We start from the raw sequence: 8,937 nt of genomic DNA, 5'->3' as shown, positions 1-8,937 counted from the left end.
GACAAGTGTTTTTGAGTCAAGGCAAGTCTACTTGAATCAAGACGTCTTGATAATAATACAACAGCATCAGTAATGACTATAATAAATAACAACAACGATGATGTTGATACTGATGATCATAATAATGGTAATAATGATAATAATATTCTTTAGCTCAAACCCGTCTTTATCATGTGTCTCTATTTTTGGATAGTCTTCTCCACTCCCCCCTATCGGAATGCTCTCGCCAGTTATTCCTTTCCCTCTACAATCTGTTTGCAAGCCGTCTCTCCACCTCCTTCTTGGCTTTCGTTTTCCCTTCTCCCTTCTCTCTTCTCCTCATATGGTCGTACCATTTTAACCTTCTCTCCTGTATTTTCGTTGATATATCCAATACTTCGGCTGTTCCACGAATTCTGTCATTGCTAATGCTGTCAGGTCTCGTAAATCCACAAATCCACCTCAATATGCGTATTTCTGGCACATCAAGTCTCCTCTCCTGGTTCTTTTTAATCGACCCCATACATCATTGCTGGTCTCACTGCCGTCTTGTATAATTTCCCCTTCATTCTCACACTAATTTCCTTATCACACAAAACTATAGACAAATTCTTCCTGCTCAACTCCTTCCCTGGTGGTGTCAATCAGGACTACATCGTCTGCAAATATCATATTCCATGGAGCTGGTTGTACTATTTCCGGCTTGAGTACATCCATTATGAAATAAGATATGTATGGGCTCAAAGCCGAACCTTGATGAAGCCCACCTTGACATCGTGTTCTTTAATCTTCATACATACTTTTTTGATAATTTTTTTTTCTCTCATACACCTCCACATTTCTTCTCTCGGTACTGTGTCATATGCTTTTTCTAATCTATAATTACGAAATGTAACTCTCTCTTTTTCCCCACACTTCCCCACGCATTTGCCTTAAAACAAAGATTGCATCCGTTGTTCCCTTGGTCAATCTAGATGTAATACTTTTGCAATACCCATATTTTGGTGGCTGTTAATACTTCACCCGAGCTTCCGTTGATTATCATTCATGTATTTATTTCATCTTTCCTTCTGCAATTGATTCATGGTGTGACCTGCGTGTCATGAATACTCTGTAGCCAACATTTAATTTGTGTTGTAAAGGCTTGTCGCTCACTGAGCGAAATAAATTGATGAAAACAAAAACAAAAAAAATCCCTTGGCCAGCATAAATCCAAATGGTTGTTCACAAATTTCCTTTTCGCATCTTAGCCTGTTTTCAATAATTCTATCCAAAATCTTCATTGTATGTGACATTAACATAATTCCTTGAGCGTACCCACACTTCTGGATATCATTTTTGTAATTGTATATTGCTACAATCACACTTCTCCTCTACGCATCTGACATTTTCTGTTGATTGTAAACCTTCATTAGTTCCCCTGCTACATTCACTCCCTCCTCGCCCTCCGCCACACTTCTGCAGGTATTTTATCGGGGTCGTTGCCTTTCCATTTTAATTTTCCTCAATGCCTCTTTAATTTTATGTCTGTTTATCTCTGGTGTTTCTCGCTCAGTCTATGTTCCTTCCCCGAAAACTCTTCTTTCATTTCCTTTGTTCTGTAGCCTCTCAAAGCATTCTTTCCACTTGTTCTTAATTTCTTTATGAAATTAAGAACAGTCGAGTCTTTCCTTCTGATGTATCATGGATATGATAATAACTAATTACTCTCCCCATTCTATTTGTTTTGTTTTGTTTTGTTTGTTTAATATGAGTAGGGACCATTTGTCGCTTTATTCCGCCTTTTCCCAACACAGATCTTCTCTGCTCATTGTTTCCAATTCTTCGTAAATTCACTTAACACTCCTGCCTTTGCTTGTGCCACTGCTCTCTTTGCCTCTTTAACAGCTGTTTTTGCTCTTTCTTTGTCATCTTTTCTACCTGATGTTTCAGCCTTTTTCTTTGCTTCTTTCTTATTATTTTATTTTCCTGCACTTCATCATTTCACCAACATGTTTCTTTTCCTCGGGGGGCCCTTCTGCAGATGTTTTACCAAGTAATTCTTCCCCTGTTTTTCTGATTACTTTACTCATCTCCTCCCACCTTTGCTTTAAACTGATCCTTCAGTGTTGCATCTTTTAATTTCCATCTCTTTATTTTCTGGACTCTATGATGTTTCCCTCGCTTGGCACGTTCTGAACTCTGTAAGCTGGTGCTGAGATGACACACATTGCTCCTTTTGTCACATTTTTTTTTACTAACTTCAAAGGATTCATTCTGCACAATAGTGTCTATTTGACACTCTCCTTTTCAGTTTTTATAGGGGATATACCGATGGTATGTTTTCTTAAAAGTATTGTTACATCTTTGGTAATGCAAAATCAGCAATGCGTATTCCTTCTGCATTCATCTCACCAATCCCCAGCCACCTTCTATCCTGGACAGCACCGTCCGTTCGTTCCCTCCAACCCATTCAGATCCTCACCAATGAAAACTCGTTCCTCTATTTCCTCATCCTCTTGATGCCAAAACTCCTCCTTTTACCCTTCTCACAGCATCCGGCTAGCAGCGCATTTGCACACATCGCTTTCAAGGCCACCCCGCCAGTGCTTCATAATAATAATAATAATAATAATAATAATAATAGTAATAATAATATAATAATAATAATAATAATAATAATAATATAATAATATAATAATAATAATAAAACAATAATAATAGCAAGAAAAATAATAATAACCGCAAGAAAAATAATAATGATAACAATAGCAATGGAGTACTGGCAAATTGACATCAGCATGCTAGTACATAGTACATCTATTAGGATATAGGACCAACTTTGATTCTGAATAATGATGATGGCAATGAATAATGATGATAGTAATGATGATGATCAGTAATGATAATAATAATAATAATAACAACAACAACAACAACAACAAAACAACAACAATAATAATAATATATTATTATTATTATTATTATTATGATAATAGTAATTATTTCTCCAGCTCTCCTCAACCTGCACCCTGATTGCATTATAGTGTACATAACACTGTCTTCTGTGAACATCACAGCCCATTGGGAACCCTGTCTGATGTCGTCCCTCACCCAGCCAGCAAACAAGAAACAGCATCAAATAGATGCAGTCCTGCCGCCACTGTGAACCGGCCATCATTTCTATCGCTGATAAATTGTGCTCGTACATATCTAAACCCTCAAATACATCTAGCTCACCCTGCCTTCTTCATACGATACTACAACCCCGCCCTCAGCCAAAAGTTTTCTCTATATTCATAAACACACAATGTAACTCTCTCTGGCCTTCTTTATTCTTCTGCAACAACGCATCAAGACATTGTATATGTGGTGTTCTATCCGGACTTGAAATCACATTATTGCTCACAGATCATCTCTCCACTCAGTCTAGTCTAATGTTTCTGGCAAATCAACTTTGGGTTCCTGCAACTATTACAGATGTGCACACTGCCCTTGTCCTGCAAAATCTGCACCAGTATACTGCTACTACAATCATATGTCTATTTTCTTTCAAGGATTTTATTACACAACTTGGTAAGAAACTCAACAGCCATCTATCCTAAACATACACCTTCACCTCAGCTTTCTCCTTGCTAAGCCATCACAGTCTCCTCACTTGTCAGCAGCTTTGCATTTGTACCTTGTATCCAACTTTACATACTGTATATCTTATTATTCTCCTTTTCCTTAGCCTCTTTTTTCACTCTACACGGTACGTTCTTGTACTCTAGTCTACTTTAAACATAACTTTGACTACCCTATTTTTTTCTTCAACTTCTTCCTTATTATTTCCTAGCCTTCCTTCTGTCTGGAAGTTACAGGAACAACCTTTCTAGCTGTCTCTTTCACTATTTCTGCAGGCCCCCGGCATGTTTTCACTATCACCAAGCACCTTGCCTACTTCCTCCCATAAATTCACACTACCGTCTTCCCTACTTATTTTGTTTGAAAAATTATAAGGAATGCTAATAAAAATTATACACGTCTTCCATAGAACACTGTAAGTTAACTCATGCCACATCAAAGTCGGGAATCCCAGTGTATCTAACATTTTACAAAAAAGCAAGACGTTTTGGACCAACGAATGAAGTCATTCTTGACTGGACTGTTCTTTTTGTAGAATATTTGCGCAGAGTAAATGTTTCCTTAACAAGCTCATAAGAGCTTATTACTACTACAACTCATAACTCTTCAGGGTATGAACCTTATCATAATTCAAGGTCAAATTCATGTAATGGTATATGCATAGTATCGTGTCTATGCTCATTTACTTAAAATTCTACATCCAGAAAAACGATGTCAAAAATCCTCTTAGAACTTGAGAAAAAATATCACAATACTAAAACGATGTCGGCTGCTCAAGAAACTGTCAAGGAAAAAAGTCCTCAGTCCTCTCACAAACCGAAGATGATCAATGACCCTACTGCAGGTACGGTAGTCAAGAGCTTACTACTTATTACAAGAACAACAGGGCATCAGAAAATAATCTGTTTTTCCTGAAAGACAAAAAAGAATTAAGAGAATTAAAGACTCAAAACTGCAGTAAACAATTAGAACAGTTTCTGTTGGGTATCAATCAACAAATGTTTTATAATTGAAGTATAGGAAAATTGAGCATAAAAATTAAGCTCTTATAATACCAGTTTCATGACCTACTAGAACAACCTAATATCACTAGGTAACTGAATCCATCGAGCATACAACGTCATCTCTTCAATCAAAATATAATCTGGAATTTTGATATTGCAATAGATTTTTCTGTTGCTAACTTATTCAATTTTGCAGTAACAACTAAGGGGAAATTGAGTATCGCACTTTACAAGCAGAATACCTAAAAAAAAAATAGTGCCACTATTTATTTGCCGAATAAAAGAAAGAAAGAAAAAATCTGCAGAGTATTCTCTCATTAGCATGTTTTACTTCTGGTAATTCTAAGAGTATTAAGTAAACTAATCATTTAACAATATCTGGCCTCTCAGAGCACATCCTAATTAGCTTAATTCAATAATGTCATTTAGCTCTGCCCCCTCTTCATACCTGTCAGTCTTTCCAATATATTATGATGTGTTGTGTCAGTATATTTTCTTTTAAAAGTGATTAAAAAATGGAAATTTTTAAAAAGGGAAGAGAAACTATTAGTAGTGCACTAAATAATGGCAAATGAGCAGGCTTTAGCTTGACAGCTGCAACTTGGATTTCCATCGAGACTATTGTAATAAGAGTAGAGCAGCTGGCTCAGATAAAGATGGCTTTTCATAAAATGTATTTCGTCTGACTTCTTACCTACTGGGAAACCAGTTTTACTTTTATATAGACATCCTCTCTCAAGAAATTTCCAAGTTCTTTATTAAAGTATACTATTTCTTTACCTAAACCCAAGGTACTTAAAGAGATAGGAAGCAGTCAGGGCTGAATTACCCCATAGGGTAGGGCCCCTCAAACTCCCCACACCCTCTCACAAGCTTATGGGTTCCTGCTAAAATATTTCACATACATGTGTATGTGTGTGTAATGTGTGTATAATATTAATATTTTGCACTGCTGTATAATTCTTTAAACTGAAAATATAACTTCAGTCTTACAAAAAGAAGCCCAGTTATCTGAATACCCAGTTTCAAAAATGTGTGGCCTCCTATTTGAAACAGAGGACCCCTGTTTGAGGCTTTTTATTTGATGTAGGCCCCCCGTGTTTGAACCCCTTTATTTAAGATAGTGGGCCCTACCTTTATAAAATGAGGCTCCATTCCCATGATTTAATAATAACTAATAACATTAGCTAATAATGTATCACGAGTTCAATTATTCAAGACCATTTCGAGCGACTTTGAGGTGGCTCTGTCAGAGGGGCCCAAAATTTCGTTTGCCTAGGGCCCTGGTAGCACCACTCGCATTTAGAATGTTGAACATAAAAATGAAATTGACTTTTTCCCTTGAGTATTTGGCGGCTGTTTATGTATGGAATATTTTATTATCATAAATAACGGAGTATATCTTTTTATTTCAGTTCTGGTAACTATAAAAACATTAAGTAAGGTATACAAATGATATTCATTTAGCTATAAATGGTACCTAACGGTACACCCTTATTGGCTAAATGCCAATATGTGTAATATATTGTAAAAAGTGTTTTTTTTCGGTATTTTTTCTCTGAAAATTGTTCATTACAAAATATTAAAAATATATATACATGTATATATTATGTGTTCCCTTACTGTGCTGTACTCTCATCAATAAAGAGTCATGCCATAGAACAACTATAACTACCCTTGCAAAGCTACTGTACTAAAGTACTCATAGACTCTTTCGACTCGCCGCACAAACGCAAAACCTCTGAAGAAAAAACGCTCGACAGTTCCCAAAGACATTTGTAAAAATCATGTAAGTACACGTTTGGGCTTTCATTCCATTTCTTTTCCCTTCCTTCTTCTCCCATAAATGTGTTAAGCAGTCGGTTTTGTTGGGTAAAAATGCTAAGTGACTGCAAATGGCCCGTTCTCACACTATTCTCCTGAGCTCAGATCGCATTCCCGCGGTATGTAGTCAACAAACATGAATATCGTTCGTTACTTAAGTAGTTAATTTCTCTTGTTATTAGAGATTTATGTTGTTAGAACTGCAACAAATTTAACGCATTCGTAATTTTATCTTATGAATATCATTTCATTTTATCTCGTTCTTCCCCTCGCCCCGATCTGACCGCACTTTCTATTTCGCTTGTGGTCGGTTGAGACGACGAAAGGGTCAATAGATGACCTGACCTCACTTTCTCTTTTTCTGGTCGGTTACGACAAGGAAAGGGCCCAGAGAGGACTGCTCGTTTTTCCTGTTATTTGGTTGTTGTTGTTTTGTTGACACCTTGGGGATTAAATGTAGCACCGTTACATTGCTCATTGGTGACACGTTCTATCGGCACTAGAACAGAGCTTGTAATGCAATTTTATTAAAATAATTTTTTTTTGAGTATAGTGTACGATCTTCCCCTATATCATAGCGCAAAGATATGCCCGATATAACCCGGGGTTGCGTAAATGCCTAATAGATCTCCGCTCCGACGTTCGACAGTAGGTACAGGTAAAACCGAAGTTATTCATTTGATCGTCAACTCTCGAGTCGGTGTGACCTGCAGTTACGTCCATTAATTAATGTAGGACTAGAGTTTAAGCTAGAATCATTATTCGCTTATTAATCACACCCTTCTCACCCTCTTGAAATCGCTTGCATGTTTTGGGTAATTCCCAAGCGATCGTGTGATTCGTAGATACCCGTAGGGAATGTCACGAGTGCCCATCACAGATACGCAGAAAATAGCAGGTTGTTTATAGATTTTCCTGGCTCGGTTCGCTTCAATGTATGGCATTTTGAGTATAGGATCCCCCCCCCGTCAATGAAGTCTATCATGCATAGCTAGACATGGCTACCTCGGCAGTTCAGATTTTCTGAGGCTGAGAAGATTTGTACATTCTGTTGCATATCATTAAATGTTGAATTCAGTGTGGTAGTTGAAATAATTTTATATAGCTAGCATTGCTAATTTATCTCAGTTTTGTAATACTGAACGTTAATCTCCATGTTTGTGATTCATTCTCTGTGTGAAGTCACTCCCACTTTCACTCTCATTCACACTCGCTGTTGCTCACACACACTCATTCTCATCCACTCAGAGTAAAAGACACTGAAACCTTTTCATTAATAGGGTTTGTTGCTGTCGTAGTGCTGGCACAAGATCTATGACATGTCTTTTTTTTTCCCGCAATTTGTCAGTCATGACGAGTGACTCGTACATGATGTACAAATTACATTTATTTCATCTCTGTGTGACGACAATTGGTTCAAGTAAATTCTTGCTGATTGCCATTGTCGTTTCCCTTATCTACTCTCATATCTATCAGAGATGGTTGGTAGTTCTAGCCAGGTCCATGCGGATTGCTACTGACGTCTCCCTCTCATATTTCTTCTTTATCTTTGTGAACTAATACACAAAACGAAAATAAAGTAAAAAGAACTTTAAAAAACTGCAAACTAATATGAAAAACCGGGTAGTGGTACTTAAGACCCCCTCTTCTCTGTTGCCTTTCTTTTTCTCTTACTATCTGGCCCTTACATGTATGATCTGGTTCCTTGACTATTCATAGCAGTCAGACTGCCGATAACCGACACGACACCGAAGGAGGACCCTGCTGCAGAACCGGTCACCTTAGGATGCCGTGGGAAGAACGTCACCAGAAATCGCCATAAACCTGTGGACCAGGATGTTTGTCAGAGCAGATGTTAAGCCATTCCATGATGTAGGATGGGCGCTGCCTACCGAGACACCCATAGATTCAGCGAAGGACCAGGAACTCGGCAGCGCAGGTACCAGTTGCCCTAGATGCTGTGGATGGGTGCTGCCTACCTGGACGCCCCCAGATCCAGTTAACTTCAGGAGCTCATCAGCACAGGTGGTATCAGCCGCCCTGAGATGCCGCCCCTGCCGGACGCCCGTAGATCCAGACGAAGATTACGAGGGCATGAGGACGAGCATGAAGCCGAGAAGGACCTGTACAAGATCTGTGAGGACGTGTGGACGAGGACGCCACTGAGTTAAACCTGGACGAGGACTACGAGGAAGTCTAGACGAATCCGAAGTCAAGGAGGACCTGTGCGAGACTTTCGAGGACGTGTGGATGTCGAGGACGGACATATTACACAGAAGACCAGGAAGAAGAGGACGACAGGGACGAGCAGCCACGAAGATGCACCAGGACAACGCACGTGAGAACGAGATGACCAGACAAGTTAGATCACCCTTGAGGCAAATCTAAGATGCCTCATGGGCGAGGTGTGAGTAGATGGCCGAGCAATGTACGATGTAGCAGACGGGACCGGTGACCTCACCTCGCTACCCCCATACTTCCTCCAGCTGCTTCAGTCACTTCTGGCAGTTGGGACGGTTACTGC

This window comes from Penaeus monodon, chromosome 4 (assembly GCF_015228065.2).
Source record: "Penaeus monodon isolate SGIC_2016 chromosome 4, NSTDA_Pmon_1, whole genome shotgun sequence".
NCBI lineage: Eukaryota > Metazoa > Arthropoda > Malacostraca > Decapoda > Penaeidae > Penaeus > Penaeus monodon.
The sequence above is the reverse complement of the archived record's forward strand: the minus strand, read 5'-3'. Positions refer to the sequence as shown.